This window comes from Ictidomys tridecemlineatus, chromosome 3 (assembly GCF_052094955.1).
Source record: "Ictidomys tridecemlineatus isolate mIctTri1 chromosome 3, mIctTri1.hap1, whole genome shotgun sequence".
NCBI lineage: Eukaryota > Metazoa > Chordata > Mammalia > Rodentia > Sciuridae > Ictidomys > Ictidomys tridecemlineatus.
In genome coordinates this window covers 31,493,502-31,516,307 of record NC_135479.1, presented here as the reverse complement: position 1 = coordinate 31,516,307, position 22,806 = coordinate 31,493,502, and the positions used below count along the sequence as shown (strand labels likewise).

Below are 22,806 nucleotides of genomic sequence, written 5' to 3'. Positions count from 1 at the left end.
CCGGGCTGCACGCATGCCAGGCGAGCGCGCTACCGCTTGAGGCATATCCCCAGCCCCAATACTTGTTAATATTTAAAAATTAAGTTAACTTTTGTGCCAGACATGGTGGCATACACCTGTAATCTTAGTGACTCCACAAGCTGGGATCTGAAGATCACAAGTTCGAGGCCAGCCTCAGCAACTTAAATGAGATTCTGTCTCAAAATAAAAGTAAAAAGGAATAAAGATGCAGCTCAGTAAAACAACAGTCACGGGTTCTATCTCCAATGCCAAAAAACAAAAATAAAACTAAGTTACTCCTTCAAGCCTTTGGTTATGGTATAAAGTAGCACCATTTATCCTTATGGGAGCAATACGAGATTAAAAATGATTTTTTAAAGATTATATATAAATATACCTATACAATACAGTATGGCTATTTGGATATTTTAAACATAAAAAGATACGTAATGTCACATAATTTTATTACACATGCACACACACTTATGTGTGTGTGTATATATATATAAAACCCCCTTTAAAATATGCATAGCCTTAGGGCTGGGGATGTGGCTCAGTAGTACATCAGTACTAGCATACATGAGGCCTTGGGTTCAATCCCCAGTACCAAGAAAAAAAAAATGGCTTTTAACCCAAAAATTCTACTTCTGGATGCCTGTTGCAGGCTGATGTAGTGGCTCACACCTGTAATACCAGCGGCTTTGGAGGCTGAGGCAGGAGGATTTCGAGTTCAAAGGCAGACTCAGCAAAAGTGAGGTGCTAAGCAACTCAGTGAGACCCTGTTTCAGAATAAAACACAAAATAGGGCTGGGAATGTGGACGGAGTGCCCCTGAGTTCAATCCCCTGCACACACACACACACACACACACACACCCAAAAAAGATATCTGTTGCAACGGGGGGACCAGAGATATTGATGAGGGGTATTGTACAAAGATATTCCAGTGTTTTATATAGTAATAAATCATTAACAAGCTAACTCAGAGTAGGCTTTGGTCACAAAATATAACCGTGACATCACAATACTCCACAGATAGTAAGAACCACATCATAAAAATAGCAAATGGCAGGGGGAAAGATTCATGATATAGCTATAAAAGCAAATTAGCGAATAATATCTCTCTCTCGCTTTCTGTCTCTCACTCCTCTCTCTCCTCTCTCTTCTCTCCTCTCTCGCTCCTTGAAAAGAAAAACAGGATGGAGGAAATGTTAATGATGAACACCTCTAAATGGTTAAGTCCTGGGGTTAAGGGGACTTCTACTCAGTTTTGGTGGTTTTCCAAAACGTCCCTACATTTTTGTAACTGGAAGAGGAGGGCAGAAGCAGTAATCAATGTTCTAAATAAACAAACGACCCAAGTCTCTCCTTGCTGTCAACGTCCAAGTTGGAGAGTGGTTTTTATCGCAGGCCGATCTCGTAATGTGACCCCATCAGCTGTCCCAACGGAACAAACATTACGCACTTGCCATGTGTGTGGTGGGAAGAGTATTTTATCCTATTTTTTAATTAATTGATTGCAGTCATGAGCATTTGAAATGTGACTATTTTATAGAGCCAAAATTTACATTTATCTCCTTTTTTAAAGCCCATTTAGCAAATTAACAAGAAAACAGCAGCACTCAAGGAAGTTACCGAGCCTTCCCGCATGTGTCATGTATAAAATAACTCTGTAATGGACCTCACAGGAGTCTCCTGGGGATCAAGTAAGACCATCTCGTAAAGAACTCTGGAAAAAATTAAACGCTGTGCAAGTCGGAGTGAACTACGAGGATCGTCAACAGCCCGCCTGCTTCGTGACTTCACCATGGGGTTTCTTGCCTCTGGTGAGGTCACCCATGTCCGGCACCAAGGATCTGCCCGTCCCCAGCCTCAGTGTGAAGCTCCCTGTGACTGCCACAGAGCATCTCTCTGGGTGAAGGGACCATCAGCTTTCGCAGGATCCACCAGCGGGGCAGGTTACAACCGCAACTCAGAAACTTAAATTTTAACTGCAGCTGCTGCTAAATTGCACCTGGACAGGGGTAGCAGGGTCTCTGCTGAAATCCCAACAGAAACATCTTGGGGTCAGGTGGCCATCACTGAATATCCTAGAGGTCTCGCTCCAGAGCAGATACCTTGGGGCTGAAGCTGGACTCCCTCCCCTAGGACATGGCCTCTTGGGGCAGAAAACATTATCCAAGAGCAACAGAAGCAGCAGTTGACTGTGGCCTGGGACCTAGCACTAGAAGCCAAAAGGGTTTTGAAAAGGGTCCTTTCTCCCCACCGGATGCTGTGATATGGGGCAAAACAGTGGCATTTCTTCCATTAGGAAAGGTACAAGTAAATCCAACCCCTCAGTGACTCAAAGAGTCCTTTTTCCATGATCTGTCTGAATTTGTGAGGTTCTGCCTAATGTTTAAGATATTCTGATTAAAAATGCAAACAGCAGCACCAGTAACTGCCAAGGCAGGCCCGAGCAGGAAAGGGCACACAAATTCCCCTTCTGCTAACTGTGGTTTTCACAGTGAACCTAAACTGATGGCTGGAAATTAACTCACTCGGTTAATAATTCAAACTCAAGGGCTGGGCAAGTTTTAACGTTTCAATGTGGGTTTACAATTAACCCAGCAACAGTGTTTAAAAGTGTTTGATTTTTAATTAGTCTATTGATTTACCAGTCTGGTTAACAATACTTCATTCCCAGGCCCTTTATCCTGTCTTCTGTTCTTGTCAAGAAGGGGATAGTGAAGGTTATTCTGGCTCCTCTCTCCCCTGAACTCCTCCACACTACTGGTCCCCGCTCTCCCCAGGGACACAGGATAAGGTGTCAAGACCAGGAGGCATGAAACCTGACACCTGGATCCCCTGTGGCCTTGGCCAAATGCAAGTAACCACTCTCTGACTCTGTTTCTTCATCCGTAAAATGGGATGACTACACCTCATAGAAACGCCATGACCATTAAATGAGATGAATCAAAACCACTCAGAACAGTGCCTGACGACTACACGGGTCATGCAGCCTCTGGAAAATTCCACTGTATGCTGGTGAAAGGAGGAGAGTAAAAAAGACTGAGTCTTAGGGTGATTATGGGGGTGGGATTTAACACTACAGACCCCATGAAAGGGTGGCAGAGATGGCCAGGGATTTCAAACCACAATTTGCAAAGCACCTTTTTAGTTCATTCATTTGCAAGACGTTGTTCTTGGTGTCCTGGGGGCTGCTTAAGAACAGAGTCTGTAGCTTACATGTTTCTGTGCTCTGAGTTCCGAAGATGGTGAACTGCCTTTAACGCCACCCTCTCTGAACCCACCTAAGGCCAGAAACCTACAAACCAAATGTAGATGCTTGATGCTGGAGGAGGATCTGTAGACTCCAACTGCCACTGGGCCTTTGGGACACTATACAGCTAGGAAGGGGGCATCCCATGAGAACTGCGGGCACAGCTCTTACCAGGGGTGACCTCTCTAGGAGGGACACTTCTTCACAGATAAGCAACCTGGATGACGCTCAGGGCGTGTATTTATAATGGCTCCTCCTGGAGCGCTCAGGGTACCTTATAGGCAGGGATTTCAAACCTCCTGGTTGGCTTCCCACAAGTCCCTCTTAACAAGCCCCTGGGGAGAGACCAGGAGCTGGGTCCTGTTCCTAGGCTACAGGAGCAGCGTGAGGAAGCGAGGAAAGGGGCTGCCGGGGCCCACGCGGCCAGTTGTGGAAGCATCACCCTCTCCAAGGCCTGGGACTCTCCCAGCGTCCCCCTGCCCACGACCAGGGCACCCCAGGGCCAGTTCTGCGCAACACGACATCTGCGCCCGCACACATCCACCATGACCTCAGAGTACTTTCTACCGGCAACCAATTTCTCATTCTCTCTCCTGATACAGCTTAAAATTAAAGAAAAAAAAAATTAATCACAATTCAGGAAAACACGCCCACGCATCTCGTTCACCCAGCATGAAGCCATCCCCCTCAAGCACAGCTCCGTCTCTGCTCCACGGCTGAGAGCGAAAGAGAAGGAAATGCCATTTTTGTACCAAAATGCTGCCTCATCCTTCCCTACCTGGGTGTACGTTTGCAAGTCTAATTTGGATATCACTATTTGAATACACTTTGGAGCTGGGAAAACAAGCCAAGAGTTCAGAGGATCCAAGGCAAACTCAATCTGACAGCCACAGCCCTGACGGCTGCCAAGTCTGATTGACTAGTTGGATATATTTAGATACGGGGGAGGAGGGGGGTGAAACACTGTTGGGCCTCCGAACTCAAGAACACTGTGTTGGTAACGACAGACCAGCAAATAGACAGCCAACAGCCATTCAACCACATCAGCTGGCATCCCGGGCACAGGATCCTCGCCCCCAGGGTCTACGCAGAATTCTAAAAGCCACCGATGCCATGGGGGGGGGGGGGGACAGAGGAGGAGGCAATTAAAAAGGGTTCTGCCGTGGCATCCCTACCGTCATACCTTAGAAATAAGCAAATATGATCTATTCTTTTGCCCCCAATCCCCTCTGCATTCCCGTTCTAGAACAAGTTCAATATGGAGCAAAGACGACAGGCCACTGTCATCCAGTTAAGTCTTGGACCTGGCTGCCACTTGTGCAAAAGTTCTGTTTGGAATCTGACCCTCTCCACCACTAACTATTTCATGTGGGGTATTTCTTCTTTCTTTCAAGAGACGAAAATACTGACTTATGGTACAGGGTATCAGGGTTGTTAATTACAGACCCCAACACCAGGTGTGCACACATCATTCCTTTTAGGTGAAGGTAAAAGGCCCAGGTGGGGGAGATGGACAGACTCCAGCACCAAAACTGGTCTGTTCAGACGCCCCAGACCTAGAACAAATTGATCACCCCCTGTTGGCCTATGTTTCCCCAAATAAAAAGTCAGGATAATAATACCCATCACAGGGACGAATGGTGTACTCATTCAACAAACACTGCAACTCTACTGTGCGCAAGGCACTATAGAAGATACTGAGGTACATCCAGGAGCAAAGTATATCAAGTTCTGAATGGCACCAGGAACACAGTAAGTGCTCAATGCATGTGGGCTCTAATCTACCTCTATGACACGAGCCACCAGTCACCAACCTTCTCATGCCCTTTCCCTCCCCCCATGTGCCCTTTTCTGGGCTTTTCTAGTACACGGAGCTCTCGAGCTTGCTCCTCCAGCCCTCCTGACCTAACTCGGTTCATGCTAAGTCGTTCCTCCCATGCAGTCACTCCTTGAAGTTCGCAACAGGTGCCCCTTGGACTAGGCTGTCATGTCATTCCATCATTTCCTCCAGATACACTGCAGGTTGTACTGATGCGTCCACTTGTGGCTTCAGCACAGTGTCTGTCCCCACACCTCCCTATGGGCTCCATGCAGGCAGGAGGAGCACCCTCCTTTCCTCTTTGCATTCAGAGAAGCAATAACAGTACCAGTGCATACTTGGTGGGACAAATAAATAAATGGAACCACCATTTAAAGGAGGGATCCCTGATGTGTTCAAAGGTCTCTCCTCCATCGGTAGGAACAACCCAGAACTTGTCCCAAGGCCAGCCATCTAAAACCACTGCCCCTCAAATTTCTCATCTGCAAAATAAAGTTCTGGTAAACAGTCAAGACCTGCAAATTTTTCCCCCCCAAACTGGGTCTCAACACAGGAGATATTTCTCTGAACACGGCTGGACCTTAGGAGACAGCAAGTTATTTTTGTTAGTTTTTTTGTTTGTTTTTGTTTCAAAAAAATAAAAGTAAGTTAGTTGGGTATCAACTGCTAACAGACAGGAAGTACCGCGAGGTCTGAAAAACAGAGGGTTTTGTTGAATTTTTTTAGAAAGAATAAATAAATTGAGTCTTTTGTCTCGGGCAAAAATCTTGTGCCATGGAGGATAAAAGCCAGCCGTGCTAAAAAGGAAAAAAAAAAAAAAAGAATAAATAAATAGCCCATGCAGGCAGACCTGAGCCACACATCCGGGTTAGCAGAGCAGAAAGGACACACAGGCCCAAAGAAGTCCTACTGTTCTTGGGACGAGGCTCTCAAATGGGGACTCTGGGCTCACAGGAAAAGAAGTGGGAGGTCCTCACACCGCTGAAGACCCAATGTTGCGTTTCCAGGGTGCTGTCTGGGGGAGCGATGTGGCTTTTCCTTGCGGGGACGAGGGAGCAGGAGTGGGGAAGGGGGCTTCGTGAGGCGATGGTTATTGTATGGGTGGAAATCGGGCTTAAATGCAAGCCCATTAGAGAAGCAGAACCTTAATTTATCAATTAGACGCCATCTGTGGATTGTGTTCCTTGAAATAATTGTTGAATTTGACAATGCACTGCAGCTTTACAAAGTTTCTGCCATCCTTGATGCCGTTTAATTAAATTTCTGCACTTAACTTTGATTGCACTGAAAGCGCTGATGCCTTCCACAGATTGAGCTCCTCGGCCACCTGCTGTGTTGGAGCCAAGCGTGTTTCCAGAGCGGGGAAAATATGTATTTTCTTTTATTTTAAGCCTCGTCTTTTCTCAGCCTTCACCCAAAGGGAATCTAGTCTCTGGCTGCACGGGAGGGACGGTGTCTCCAAACCCAGCCGGCCCAGCTCCAGCCCCTCCCCACCTACACCAAGTCTCTCTGTTCTTTTATTGTGTCTCACAGAGAGAGTTAACAAAAACAGAATCCCAGACACTTACCAAATGCAGAGAAGCAGCTTAAAATAGAACACAATAATTATCACGTAAAACAACCCAGAGAGCAGGTTTCAGGTGGGAGCTGCTTCTGCCCACCCAATCCTCAAAAGGAACATGCGGACAGGTCAGCACAGGCTGGGGGCCTCGTAGCCAGGGGGCCTGGGGTCTGGGGTCCACATGAGTGGGCTCAAGTGGACAGACCAGCCTGGGCCACACTTTAGGATGTTCAAAGATGTTCAAAGCACATCTGGAGAGCAGCTTCTCACCAATCTGGTTGAAGAGAAACCCTGACCACCACCCACTCGGGGCCTCCTACCCATCTTCACTTATTATGTTTTTATTGTGGAAAAAAAAAAAAAAAATATATATATATATATATATATATATATAAAAAATATCAAATCACCATTCCACTTTCTGTCTCTATGAATTTGGCTTCTTGAGAAACCTCACATAAAAGGATCACAAGTGCCGGGCGCGGTGGCACATGCCTGTAATCCCAGTGGTGCCCGCCTATAATCCTAGCAGCTCACAAGGCTGAAGCAGGAGGATCACAAGTTCAAAGCTAGCCTCAGCAACTCAGGGAGGCCCTCAACAACTCTATGAGACCCTGTCTCTAAATAAAATATTAAAAGTCTGAAGCTGTGGCTCAGTGGTTAAGTGCCCCTGGGGACAATCCAGGGGCACCCCTGTGGGTGTGACTGGTTTATTTCCCTCAGAATAATGTCTTCAAGATTCATCCATCATGTAGCATGTGTCAGAATTTCCTTTTTAGGACTGAGTAATATTCCAGCTCTTGTATATGCCACATTTTATTTATCCATGATCTGCTGGTGGACATGTAGGTGGTTTCCACAACAACCCTGGTGTGCAAAGTCCCTGCTTTCTAATCTCTTGGGTATATAACCAGAGTGGAAATGCTGGGTGGGTGCACCTTTCTGAGGGACAGACATACCGTCTCCCATCTCAGCTGCACCATTTTACATTCCCATCACCAAGCAACACAGAAGGGTTCCAACAGCTTTGGTTTTTTTTTTTTTGGTTTTTTTTTTTTTTTTTTTTTTTTTTTACTGAAAACTTTACAATTAAATCATGCACTTGGATTGAACATGGCCCTCTCCAGATTATTTTTTTAATATAAATATTCCGTGAACAGCATTACATCAAGATAAACACTTGAGCATGAATTTCTGTCATGCAGGAAATATCAAAGGGGTGGTGTGTAAAGAATGAAAAGAAGGGCAGAGCACACGGGCAGGAAAAATAAGCTTGGCGCTTTTTTGCCTTCCTAGCACCACATGGCTCCTCCAACTTGAAACCTCGAGTTCAAAAGATTTATGGACTCAAACTTCAGAACTACGAAATAAAATTCTCATGAAATGCAGTTGCAACAGTCAATGGATCATTACAACAGCCACGTAGCAAGCCATAAACTCACTGGGCAAACAGACTCGGGTCAGATATTAATTTCCACGGTGAGCCAGGTGACCACAGACAAGTGACCTCATCCACTCCCCTTTCAGATCATCCAGGGGGCTTTCCTGGCAAGAACACCAGGGGATCCTGGTTGAATGCTGTGCCACCAAACACAAGCAAGCAAAGACTTCTCTCACCCAGCATCGTGACAGAACAAAACTTCAATGGAGATGGGAATTGACACTTAATTTAAATGTCTGAGCCCGGCTCTGCTTCTACAAACTGCAAGTCTGACGTCCATCACTCTATGACAAGGAGAACGTGTTCACAAAGATCCTGCCTCCCCTGGGTTCCAGATGGTTCCATGGGCCATCCCCGCAGTTCTGGCCCAAGCTGAGTTAAGGGGTGCTCACCTCCAGAAGGAAAAGAACACAGGCCACCAGAGTACAGCCCCTTCCTGACAGTCAATTATTCCAGTGCCAGAAATAAATTCCATCTATTCCAGGAGAACTCGGTTTTGTGTATCTTCTATTTTCTGGCAATGACAATTTGCAAAATATATGAGAAAATGGGATTTCACTGTGCTACCTTTGGAAGACTGACCACATCTGCATATCCAAACTGACCCAGGAGAGAGAGATTAGGGCACTTGTTTGAATTTGGGGTTCAGCTGGGGATGTGGCTCGGTGGTAAAGCATTTGCTAGCTTGGTGCAGGCCCTGGGTTCAATCTCCAGCACAACTAAAAATGAAAACAAGCAACTCTGAATTGGGGGCTTCAGAAAGCACAGGTTCACAACATGTCCCCCATGCAGTCCCCCCATCTAGGGAAGCAGACTAGAGACACTCAGTGTCTCCCCCATGCTCTTTTCCTCTTGTTAAAATCCGTGACAAATGTTACGGACAAGTTAGAACCATCGAAACGAGGCAGTTCACACGGAATCTGCATTTCCCCCTTACCCGTGTGGCACCTACGTGCCCTGTAATTAGCCTCTGCCCAATGCGTATTAAGGGTCAATTATATCACCAAATGAAGAAAAGAAAAAAACACTTGTCTTGGCTTCTGGTTCTGTCTTAAATTAACTTTTAATATTGAGCAAAATGTTATATTCACTTTTCCCGTTTTCTGAAATTTTTCTTCTGTGGAAGCAATAAGGGATTCTTAAAATTTAATAGAACTAAGAACCCAGAGAAGAATCTCTCCGGGAGCATCAATGCCAGCAGTAATAGTTTCTTCTTGTGGGTTTGCACAAACATCCAGAAACAACACCCACCTCGGTACTACTACATCAGACTAGTGGGCTCCGGGCTCCTGGGGCCTTCAAGGGCCAGGAGAGCATCCGAGAACAAGGGCAAGTTGGCTTTGGAGCTAGAGAGTGGAGCCAGAGCCCCTAGATAGATATTCCTCTCTTGCACCCAGCCTGGAGCCACCCTCTGCTCAAACCTTATATGCTTCCCAGGGAAGCCTGAATCCAGCAGGTGAGGGCCCTTAGCCATTGCCAAGGCAGTCTCCTCCCAGAGATAAGAGGCTCCACCAGGTAGGCAAAGGTAAAGTTTTAAAGAGGAATTATTGTTTCAACAGTGACACCCACAATCTTCTGTGAAGCAAGGCAGGGGACAAATTCCACCCAGATTCAAACTAAGCGAATATGCACTAGCAATGCGTCAACAGCCCATCTCTTCCCCTCATCCTAAATCTCAGTCCACAGGAGTCCCCCCAGGAGTCCCATGTCTGCTGGGAGGGGCTGCAGAGCCCAGCCCTAGTACACAAAATGCAGGGCCAATTTCCACTCCCTCCTCCCACCATGCTTGAAGGCAAAGAACTTTCTGGAAAACAGCATCCACATCACCTCTTTGGTGCTGAGCCTGGGACACCATTCGGGGACTTCCTGAGTGTAAGGTGGAGGCCAGGCTCTCAGTTTCTGCAAAGAGTTTCCCAGAACACACCAAGTCACGGTCAAAAGGTGCTGAGTGACATCATGTGGGGTGCAGGGCAGAGGCGCAGCTAAGGCAGTGTGACCAGGAGAACACTCATAAGGGGATTAAAAACTATACTGCGCACAGAAGAAAGCAGAGTAAGCCTACAGGAAAGGAAATGGGAGTGGGGTTCAGCTCGCACTCCACAGCAGGTACTTCCCAGGGCAGGTAGCACAGCATGCTACAGCAGCCAGGGTCCTGCAATGTACATGTCACCGGGTGACCACAGCCACTGGACCGCACATGTGATTTCCCCACCCATGACTGGCACATATCCTGCTGTCCAACACTATTACCAATACCACTACCAGCTTTCCGTGAGGGCTCACCCACACGACCTTGGGGGAGCCCATTTTAGAGATGAAGAAGTGAGATTTAGACAAGTACCTCCCAGCCCACAATCACAGAGGCCGGGAGCTCAATTTCGAGCCCTGGTCTTTCTGATTTCAAGGTCCCTGCACTTCACTATCAGCATCTTCCATCTCCCTTGCAGCTGCATTCATAGTAAGATTAAAATACCCACAGAGTCAGCCAAAGTGGGGACCCCCAACTGCTTTTGACTAGCTGGCTTTCCTAAAGGTCCCCCACACACACATACACCTTGACCCAAGCAGCGGGATCTAATGGTTCTGGTTCCAGGAACTGGAGGAGATGGGTACGATCTAAAGCGCTCCTCTGGGAATGCCTGGAAAAACGAAGGGCAACTCTGGCAAGGACGGAGGACCACCTGCTAACTGGTCTAGACAGCCATCCCCATTTCCCTACCCACATTCTGACAGACAACTGCATCGAGAGTCTTTGTGGGTGGATCCAGATGCCCCCCCCTCCCCGCGCCGAGGAACAACCCTGAAGAACCCGAGTTCCTAATGACCTGAGTCATTAAACATGTGATCTGGCAAGTATTGAACCTTGATCTTTGCCATCTTCAGAAAAGCCAACTATGACCCATGACTGGAACCCATCTGGACAAAGAGGCCTGCAGAAGTCATTCTGGCTTTACAGGTACAGAGGCTGTCCAGAAAAACAAAACCAAACCCACAGCGGTCTTCCCCTTCCTTTCTTTGCCCTCAACTTTTCACTGTTTGCTTTTCTTCAGGGGCAAACAGTCACCAAGGCCTGTAACTAGGAGCCTTGTGGGCCCCGAACAGCGGCCCCATACGGTGTTCTGGTGGGTCACTGAGTACCATTCACGACACAAGTAGGAAAAGAAAGAGGTGACCCACTAAGCCCAGAGGGGAGATGGGATGTGCAGGAATCTTGGCTGCACTGTCACATCCACGAAGGTCAAAGGTGAGGCCAGGCAAAGACTCAGTAAGAGCAATGAGGGAGCACCTTTAGCTTGCCAAAAAAAAAAAGGAAGGGAGCGGGGGAGGGTGATTATTAATCTGAACAGCAAGCATTTCCCCCCTGAGCATTTTCCCTTCGTATTTACTGATGAAATCTCTGTGAATGAAAACACAATCCTCTTACTGGGCAAAGAAAGACACATACACAAAAGCCCCTCAACTGAAAAATCAAGTCCGGCAGGTCGTGATTCCACCTTTAAGTGAACAGGATGCGGCCACAAGGGCCTGGAAAGGGAGCTGGCGTCATTGTTAATAAGTAAGCAGCAGCGGCCTGTACAAAGCTCTGCTAGCCTTGGCAAGTGCAGGGATCAGGGCCCAGCAAGCGCGACCCCACGGAGCCAAGAAAGCCCAAGGTCTGGGGCAGAGCAGCAGAGAGTGAAGGTCTTTGCCCAAGTGGGGTTCCCTAACCGGCCCCAGACCACTGCTTCCTAACTTGTTTTCCCCACCAGCAGCAGAGGGAGATGGGGGTTCCTAGAACCTGAGGAGTGGGTCCTGGAGCCTAAGGCTATCCAGAGGCTGTCACCTGGGGGACCAGAAGTTCAGAACCGAAACAAGGGGACAGGAGCTGCAGCCACCAATGTGCAGTTCTTGGCTGGAAAAGGAGTCCTCTGCTCCAGGGGAAGAGGCATCTTGGTATCAGGGAACAAGGAGGAATGGGGCCAGACCTCCTTTGTGTTCCCAGGAAGGCCTGAATGGTGAGGGAGAGGGCAAGCACCCAGCAGCTAGGCAGGAACTAATCTGCCTGGGAGAACTGGGGAAGGGTCCCCTGAATGGGCCTCCAGGCAGCTGGCCAGGAGGTGCCAGTGCTGGCTGGCTGTCTCAACCCGTCCAAAATAACCACACCAATTTGCACACGAATAAGCAAACACAAAACCCCTAAGCGAGGGCATTCAAAACCGAAAGCAGCTGCTAATCACCTGTTTTAATTTTTCCCCCTTAAATTAGCTGCAACTAAGAATTTTGCAAACTCTCAAGCACAATACACAGCTTAACATTTTTCATACACCTGTAAAACCACTAAGTTAAATCCCATTACAAAAGACTCCAACTTATAAAGGAGCAGTTCAAATACAGTTCTTATCAAATACAAACAATGGAAAATGATTTAGGCACAGAACATCAGTCACTGGAAATTAACATTTGAAAAAAAATTTTTTACATAAAAACCATCTGTGTATTGAGATGGTGCACTCTGCTAAACCACGGGCCTAATTAAGGAACTAGGAACCAAGGCGTTACATGGTAATGCATTAAGTTTTGGTTTTCTTCTTCTTCTTCTTCTTTTTTTTTTTTTTTGAGTCTTGCTGAAATCTTATCAATATAGAACGGGCTGTCCTTTCCTCTCTGCAAATCTAAAATAATGTCTATGTCAAATTGCTGAGTGCTGTTGCTGACGGACAGAACACGACCTGTCTTAATCTGGGGTGGTTCTCCCATGCCAGCATCTGCACCCAAGGATTTCTCCTTAAGATCCCACCAGGGGAGTTGGGCAGGGACCAAGGTGGAGGTTGGGGCGGAACAGGAGAGAAGCATTACGGTCGTGGTGTTGGCAGCGGCGATGCAGGCAACAAGTGCTAGAAGTAAGCCAGCACGGAGCACACCAGACACTACCAGCCCCCGGCATCCAGCCCCGCGCACAGAGCATTGAGTCTCCAGGTTGAGCCGTGCGCACGAGAATGCTGCCGGGCGCTCTCACCCCTGCCCCGCCGAACTGGTGCTGCTCATGGACAAGATATGAGAAATGAGTGTTAGATGTCGAAGAATCAAGTTATTGGGCATCCTGATAATGGCAAATGACTTCATTTGACTGTGGAAGTTTCCAAAAGCAGCTGCCAAAGGGGGAAAAATGGAAATAGGAAAGTAATAATACCCTCCAAAAAGATTCTGGGAGTCATTTAGCTTTCCTTCCCATGCATTACTGGAACAGAGAAGGAGAAAAGCTGAACAAGCAGTACAATCCTATTCTGAGCATGTTGGCCAACCAGAGGGGGAATGTATACCGGTCTTTGAAAATAAGTCATCTGAATTATTGTGAACCTGACCTGAGAGGTCAGCTGTGACAGATTTTAAAGTTTGCTGGACAGACTGAAAGACTTTCTCCTGTATTTGAGTTGTAGAAATTATTCACTGCTTGTAGATCAACTGAATGTGCAAAGTAACATGTCTTATTGCTGGCGATGAAGTCTCCCACTCCACATTTTCCCAGAAGGCCAGCCATTTGGAAGTCCTCGGGCAGAGAAACTCATGTGGAGAACCAGTCTTCTTGCTGGGCCACACCCTGACCTTTCAGACCTACTGAAATTTGAGAGTGAGAAGTGCAAAGACATCCTTACATGGAACTATGGAGACACTCTGTTCAACTTGTCTCTGAAGGAAGTGCTGTTTCTGGGGTGGGTAGGCACTTCCTGCCCTGACACTGAGCTCCTTTTCAAGGGCAATGATGATGTTTGTGTGAATACCATTCACATCCTGAATTACCTGAACGGCTTACCCAAGCACAAAGCCAAAGATTTGTTTACAGGTGATGTGATCTACAATGCTGGCCCTCGTCAAGTCAAGAAACTGAAGCATTACCTTCAAGAGGTTATATTCTCTGGGGTCTACCCACCTGATGCAGGGGAAAGCAGAGTCCTGTCTAAGGCTGTACAACATAACTGACCAGGTCCATCTCTAACCTATTGATAGCATTTACACTGGAATGTGCCTTCAGAAACTCGGCCTCATTCCAAAAAAAAGTACAAGGGCTTCAAGATATTTGATATCAAGAAGAAAAACAAGAATGATATCTGCTCTTACATAGATCTGATGTTAGTACACAGTACAAAACCTCAAGAGATAATTGATATTTGATCTCAGTTGCAAAATGCGCATTTAAAATGCTGAAATAGGGGCTGGGGTTGTAACTCAGTGGTAGAGCGCTTGCCTAGCATGTGAGACACTGGGTTTGATCCTCAGCACCACATAAAAAGGAGTAAATAAAATAAAGGTATTGTGTCCATCTACAACTAAAAAAAAAATTTATTAATAAAATGAAATGCTGAAATATATATAGGCTAAATTTTGCTTCAGAAGACATATCTTGCCTAGTTCCTATGTTGTTTGCTCACATTAGGATAATTTCTATGTTAAATCATCAGAATTACCTTTGTAAGTAGTATCCATTTAAGGGCCTCCAAGTCACTCAATGCTTTTGTGACAAGGGAAAGCAGAAGCTAATAATTTTTATAGATGATATGGTGGAATGATTGGTTCTGATCTTTTCTACTGGCTTGCAGCCATTATTTTCTAAGTTATCCTCCTTTCTCATCTGAAATCTTAAGTTCCTGGAATGTGATCATTGTAAGTTATTTTTGTTTTGCTCTTCTATATGATAATATTCCCACTTCCATTATCATGACTGATTTATCCAATTCAGGTGTTTATGAATCTAATGGCTGCCAAGACTTTGCTATGCATGACCCAGTGGTTTTTGTGAAATGGAATTACATTTATTTTCATAAATTTTGGATGAATTTTTTTATCTGTTAAAATGGACTTCAGTCAAGATTTCCTGTCACCCAGAAGTATTTTCTTATCTCCATTTAATTAGTTAATTTTGCAAAATGAGAATCACATCCAGTTTTACCTTGTTGTGATTTACGGTTATAAGGAGAGAGTGAGTTTAATTTTGTGTGTGTGTGTGGTTTGCTGGGTGGTATCTGAATAATCATCTGATTTTGATGTTTTTGAAATAATTATTATGATTCCATAATGGCTAACCCGGAAATTGACTTGCCCATAACAACCATATGGGTTCATGAATTTTCACTGTGGACCAGGAGGGGGGAAAAAAAATGTCACTTTTGAACTTGAAGTGAAAGGTCTGAAGTTGCAGACCTTTTCTTACATGGTCCATCAGTTTAAAACTCCGGAATTCTATCCTTGCCATATTTTCACATGTTGCTTATACAACATTATCATTTGGAGTAGTGATAGCTTCCCTGTCTCAGTACAGAAGTGCCTAAGTTTTTACTTATTGTTCAAATCAAAGACCAAAACATTTTCTTAAATATGTTTTGTGTGATATTTTATTTGTACACAGGGTTGTTGGCGAAATATTTCACTAGAGCATGGTACTTTAAATTCTATCGTGTAACATGTTCAATAAAGTTAATGGTTTTTTTTTTTTTAATTAAAAAAATCCAACCAGGGCATAAAATTATCAAGATGATAAAAATGAAGAAATATGCTTGCCCTGAAAGAAAAGTTATACAAAGAGGGGGGAGCTGGCATATACAGGTAGAAAGGTCCAGGATGAAAACACAACATCTTCCTTGCTTCTCATCTCTCTTCCCTGAGCAAAAGACTTTTAAAAGACCAATTCACAGCCATACCCTACAGGGCACTCTGCATCTTCCCAAGAACTTGGATGTCTTGGTCCATGAACCTAGCAACTCAGTGACTTGAAGAAAAGGAAACTAAGTCTCAAAAAGGTCCAGGGGCATATTCACTGAAAGGTCCCCAGTGGAAAAGGAAGAGAAAAATGAGGGAGTCCAAAGAGGACAGACCACTGGAAACCCTTGACCTTGGGAGCCAACTTGGTTCTCATGGGACTGTCAATGGAGCGTGGTCTAAGACCTGGGTCTGTGACCCCAGTAAAGCCAATCAGTGCACTTCCCAGCACAGGCTCTGCAGAGGCGGGAAGCCCTGCCAAGCCATGGGACCCCAGGATCCTGAGGGCCATCTTCAACAAAATGGAAAACATTTATCTACAAAAAAGAGGGAAAGGGGCCAACCCACAGAGAGGAGGAGAGGGGAGAGATGAGGAACGGAGAGAGCCACAATGATATCATGTGTGCCCCTGGAACCAGCTGTAACAAAGCCAGGAAAACCCTTGGACTTAACAGTTACATGGGCCAATTTAGTCCCTTTTCTCCCTGAGCTCACTTTGAGTCTGGTCATTTGAAACCAAAAAAGGATCATGACTTATATATGACCCAGAAGACTATATGGAATGCACGCTGACCACAGTCGCCACAGTTGTCAGACTATCTCTATTTTCAACACTAAATTCTGTGGCCCCAGAAAGCCACTCCCACCCCTGCCTTCTCCAGTCCTCTCTCTAGCCAGCAGCTGGAGTGATCTTCTTCAACAGTTAATCATATTGCATCACTCTCTGGCCCCAGGCCTTCCCTGGATGTCCCATCACAAGCTCCTTTGTATGAGCTTCAAGGTTCCTCTTATCTGGCCCTGGCCTCCTCTCATCTCCGGGCCCCTCCACTCCACCACTCTGCCCTCCCAGGGCTTCAGATTCACCAAGCTTCTTCCTGCCTAAAAGACATCTATTTGCTGTCGTCTCACCCCAAAACTTGGGTGGTGCTGTTCTTCCCTTAACTCCCATCTCTAACCCGACTTCTTCTCTGCCTTAGTATGCTGGTTCTTTAACAAAGTATCTGAGATGTGTTATTTTATTTCATTTTAGGGAACTGCAGATTGAACTCAGGGGCCCTCGACCACTGAGCCACATCCCCAGCCCTTTTTTGTATTTTATTTAGAGACAGGGTCTCACGGATGCTTAGCGCCTCGCTGTTGTTGAGGTTGGCTTTGAACTCATGATACTCAGCATCCAAGCCGCTGGGATTATAGGTGTGCACCACAGTGCCTGGCAGATCTGTTCACCTATAAAGAATACTTAACTCAGGGTTCTGGATATCTTGGTCCATGAACCTAGCAACTTATGAATCCAAGAGTATGATGCTGGCATCTCTGGAGCACCTGGTAACAGCCTTCTTGCTCCTTCATAAGGTGGCAGAAAGCATCCCATAGCCAAACAGAGTAAGCATGCCAGCTCTGATCTCCCCTGTCCTCTTCTTACATCCTCAGACCTTTTGATTTTTTATTTTGAGGCAGGGTCTCACAAGTTCCTGAGGCTGACCTTGAACTTGCAATCATCCTGCCTCAGCCTCCTGAGTGGCCGGGATTACAAGTGTGCACATCATGCATGGCTCCTTTCCTCTTCTAATGCCATCATGGGGGCTCCATCCTCATGACTGCATCTAACCCTAATTACCAAAGTCCCCAATTCCAAATACCATTAACATACGAATGTGGGAATTAAGTACCTAGCAGATGAACTTTGGGGGAGACATATTCAAATCACAACGTCCTACAGAGGTGCTCGCTAAAACAACTCTTCCAACGTTGCTTATATCCCTTCACCTGACTCTTCCACAACGCTCATCGCTATGAAATCATATTTTATATTTACTTATCATTCCTCCAACTTTGAAGGTAAGGGGAAGGACCTTGACCATTTGGTTCACTTCTATAGACCCAGTGCCTGGCCTCTGCCACTATGTATTGAATAAACACAATTCCAGTACCATGGCATCCAAACAACGCCTCCCAGCCACTCCCACAAGGCACAGCTTAGAACCCGAGGCCTACATCTGTAGGCGCTCCACCCCACAACTAGTTATTGCTGCTAACCAGGGGCTGGCAAGCTGCAGCCTACAGGCCAAATCTGGTCTGTTATCTGTCTTTATATGAACACCTGTAACTGATTTGATAATACAAAAAGATAACTCTGAACTCCAATTTGGCAAAACAATACCTCCCCCGGATAATACCCATTCTTCTTAACCACAAACTGGTATTACAAAAAAGCCGTACTCAATTACAGCTCTTGTATTTTCAATTTCATCAGTGAAAAGTTTGTGTAAATTTGTTTTCTCTCTTGTTATGGTGTAAGTATCTACATAATATCCTCAATATTGCTTCTTGGCCTGCAAAGCCTAAAATATTTACTATCTGGCCCCTTTACAAAGAGAAGAGGAGTTTGTCAACCCCTGCCATTGACTTAACTACTCGTTAAAATGGGAAAGGAGACTTAACAGGTCAGTTCAACCCCAGCACCATCCAGGACTAATTGTTAGCAAGGAAACAAGAAGATGACCAAGTCCTAAAGTGATCTTTATGTCCTGGGACCTAGAAGGGAGAGTGGGGGGGGGGGGGATCTGATTAAGTCTGCAATCTATTGAAAGCACTGAGATGAAACCCTGCAGAGGAAATAGGTATTTTTTTAACTCGGCAAATATCCCTACAGGTGATATGACAATGAACACTAGCCTCCGTCTCCCCCAGTCCTTAAATAAATAACTAAAGATGTAACTGCCCACATTTTACCTTAGACGCTCTTAGGAACTTTTGTTTATTCTGTTAGGACCATACATCAGTGCACCAGGGCTTTCGTTAGCCACATGCTTATCAAGGGTCCTCCAGGAAACAGGGGTCCTTAATACAATCCCCCCGACTCCACACTGCCACACATATCCCATGCCCCCCCCCAAAAAAACAAAACAAAAAAATAGCAGTAGCACTTTGAAACCTTGTCAGATCAATCAACAAGCCTCCATCCAATGGGGCAAGCACAGCCACGCCCGCTCTAACTCTACCGGCAGTTGGCCCAAGGATGACGTCCGTGGCAGCCGTGGGCTAAGGCTAAAATTCACCCCATCTCAGCCAGCAAAAGTCCAGTCATGGTCTGGGAAACACATGAGAGCCCAAGTTCTACTGGAGCTGCCAAGACACTAAAGGAACGAAATATGTCCTTCTCTGGAAGGGAGCACATTTTCAGGAGCTGTGTGGGGAAGGATGGGCCAGTGGGCTGTTGATATCCAAATCATAATTAAATGACTCAACTTTCCAGAAATAAAAGGCGTCACAGTGGGAAATTCTCCATCTTGACTTTGCTCTCTGGCTTCAGCAGAATAAAGCTGCAGAGCAGAGAACCAACTAATTTTTAAGCATTGCTTTAAAATTACAAGAGTCACCCTCACCCAATCCAGTCATTACTAATTTCCTGCTTTCCACACCCTGATCCTTGCACCGCCCTGTGAAATTACTGAGTGCCAGGAGGGCTGAAGCGGCCCAAGAGGGGGCCCAGGAGGAGCCCTGCTGGCCTGAGCAAACTGCTGGCCTAAGGGGCCCCATCCAAGTTAACACAGGCCAGGAAGAGACAGAGAAGCCTGCACACACCAACGTGAGTCCTTTGAGGCCTAGAACCCCGTCCAGGCACAGCCATCACAAAGTACAATCATTCAGGGATTAGGTGACACTTATTCCTCTGATCCTGCCCTTCATCTCCCATCCAGGGTACCTGCATACCTCCTGCTAGAATCACAGACCCCAGCAGAAGATCAAGGAGACAGGCGTGGTGCTGCCCATGGGCAAGGCCAACCACACGTGGACCCGTTAGAAACAAGGGTCCTGGCCACCTACCACCTGGGAGCCCCCTTCATCTGCTTCCCTTCCACCCACCAAAATCCTTACATCCTGTTTTCCCTTCTCCTTCCTGTCTCAAATGAGAGGAGCAAATACGAAGGGTTCTGTCCAGGCTTCTAAATTCTAGAAATCAAGAACACAGTGGTTCTCCTTATCTGAATTTCACTTTCTACAGTTTCAGTGACCCAACAGTCAACTGTGGTCAAAAATATTACATGGAAAATTCCAGAAATAAACAATTTGTACATTTTCAATAATTTTATTTTAGTATACTGTTAAAACTGTGCCCTTTTGTTATTACTTCTTCTTATTATTAATCTTACTCTCCCTAATTTGTAAATTAAACTGTTATCATAGGATTCGAACCCACAGGGTTCGGCACCATCTGCTGTTTCTGGCACCCGAGGATCCTTAAACATTGCAGATAAGGGTGGACTACTGCAAACAGGACTCCAGGCTACAGATTTCTCTACTCGGCAAAATATCAAAGTGGTCTCAGGTTCCAAAAGAGAGACAAACATCTGCTGACAAAATACCCACTATGTGCAGGCACTGTGCGGGGAACATAACAGCAAACCAACCAGACGAGAAATTCCTGCCCTCCTGGGCCTCGCTTCAGACGCCTCCTGCACCTTTAGGGTCTGAAAGGAATACAAGGATGGAGAAGCTGGGCTTGCATGGCCCTCCGCCTCAGGACTGCATCGCGTGTTCACTGGCTGTCTCCCTCGGCCCCTCATTCCTCCAACACAAACTTGGAGCAGACACTGGGACTGGTGGAAGGGTCCAGAATTTACATACAAGAGGCCTAGGAACAGCAAACTCCTAGAGGGAGAGGAAGGTGCGTTGACCTGTGGTGGCTGGAAATATGACAGAGATGAGGGAGGGAGCACCCCAACAACAGGCCCCGGGACTTCAGGGCCGGTGAGACCAGGCCAATGCCCTCCCTGGGATGACGGGGGGTGGGGAGGTGAGGGGTGCTGCTTATTCTGTTCTGACCTCCAGAACCACTGCTGCTCTCTTTCTCACTGCCCAGGGCCTTGCAGGAAGGACCTCCACAGGATGGTCTCAGAGCTCCCTCCCTCTTTACCTTCAGGCTGGGCCTGGCCCACATGAGTCAGCATCAGGAGACGCTAGGAAGAAGACGGCCTCCCCACCGTCCCTGCTTGCTGGGCCGTGTTCCTCTGCTCTGTACCCACAGCCCTGCAGGGCAGCCCTCCTCACAGCTGAACTCCAGTGGAGGCTCCCTTCCCGGGCCCCTTGGGGGAGCACTGGTACCTGCTCCTCGTTCCTTCTTGAGCCTTTACCTCTGTCTACTCCTCTCAACAGTCAGTCCTTTCCATTACCCTCTCCCCTGCTGTTCTGTCCCCACAGGAACCCTGGCTGATGAGGCCGTGGGTGAACCTCAGTCTGAAAAGTGTCATGCGTACTGACGGGACGAGCAGAGCACATCAAGCACAGGAGGAGAGGATGAGGACCAGGAGGAACAGTTCACAGGCCAGCGGGGCAGCCGCCGGCTGGATGAGCAAGATGGAGGGAAGTGCACCCCAAGCCAGAGAGCCCCATTAGCAAGGACAGAGAGATATCAACAGCCACCAGGAGCAGGAACTGAGGCATTGAGACTTGACCCTAAGCAACGGGCAGTCTCTGAAGGCCAATCACAGGGTGACTCCATCCAGCACTCCATGTATTTTCAGACACATCCCTTCCCTGGACAAACTGGAAATTGGCATTCGCTTAGGACAAATAAACATAATCCCTAAAACTGCTATTCCAGAGCACTGTGTCTGGAATCGAAGGCAAAAAAATAAAAGCTATCAGACCATGAAATATGGTTCACAGTAATATCCTCCCGTGAAAACACACACTCTCTCTCTCTGTCTCTCTCTCACACACACACACACACACACACACACACACACACACCTATTTTTGGCACTCTTAACAACAGGCACTGGAGCATTAACAAACCTCAGGTGAAAACACACCAATCATTAACAACAGATTTTGAGAAGTTTACAACCTAAATAACTATCAGTGGAACATATAAGTTACTTAATATAAAGCGGTTCCATATGGTTCATTTATAATTCACGTGGCATCAGTCAGCAAGAATCCACTGAAGTGACATCACCAGAACCACTAGATGACTTTAATTCTTCTACAAAGGCAGCAAACAAGAGTGTATTCAGGAGATGTTCAGGTGCTACCGGATTCTATAATACTCTTGGGCTTAAATATTAAATTCTTAGTTTCCTACTTTCATTTGGATTTTCAGGTACAGATACATACGTGTGAGAGAGCGAGCAAGTGAGAGTGTGTATGTGTATGTGTGTGTGTGTGTGTGTCTCCTGAAAGTGGATTAAAAAGGCTTCAAGTAAAATAAATTCTAACATTCCTCTGCTAATAAGCCCACCATGGCCAGTGTTAACTCCTTTTTACTGTTCTTGGTTGCAAGCAGACAGGTTGGAACACAAGCATGCATGTGTACCAACTTGACAACTGTAATTAAACTGATAAAAGGTGACCTACTGGCCTACTGAAGTATTCATAATCACTGTTCCTCACTACACAGTACCTAGACACAGAAGCACACAATTCACCTTTCGAAAGCCAATCCACCACAGCATTTCGTTTTCCTCTTTGTTCTCCCCCCACTATATATAATGGCCACGTATGTTGACAGCTTTCCCCTATTTCTTTAATCGCTGTCAGAATCACTCATAAATGTTAATTATGAAGAAGAGCTCAATGTTCTTCCCCACCTGTGCCAATGGAGAACCTCTGAGTTTCCTGTACTCTTCCCTTGAGTCTTCATTTTCCAGAGCTGCTCTCCTCCACCTCTCCAATGAGCTCAGGGGCACATGCACATATGCCCATGCAGGTACATGCATACATGCACACACATACACACACATATATTCACACTCTGCACATCTCCAGTGCTGAGTCGGGAGTCAAACAGCATTCATTCAGAAAGGGAGAAGCAGGTGGGCAGAGGAGGGTCCTAACAGTAGGACAGGGGGATGCTCGAGGGGGCAGCAGCCTGGACCCCCTCATCTCAGGCCTTGGATCCTGGAACAGAACAAAGGAGTGGTCGGCCAGGAACCATGATGGAGGGCCAGCCAGAGACTAGTGTTTTTCAGAAGATGTGAGAAAACTTCTC

At 46.4% G+C, this 22,806-nt stretch overlaps 1 protein-coding gene and 1 pseudogene across 8 annotated transcripts in view; one reads left to right on the top strand and one right to left on the bottom strand.

The window, feature by feature from the left end:
• Msi2 (musashi RNA binding protein 2) overlaps positions 1 to 22,806 on the bottom strand; it is a 367,496-nt gene that overhangs the window by 263,629 nt on the left and 81,061 nt on the right. The window lies entirely within an intron of this gene.
• LOC101967737 (N-acetyllactosaminide beta-1,3-N-acetylglucosaminyltransferase 2-like) lies at positions 13,123 to 14,264 on the top strand (annotated as a pseudogene).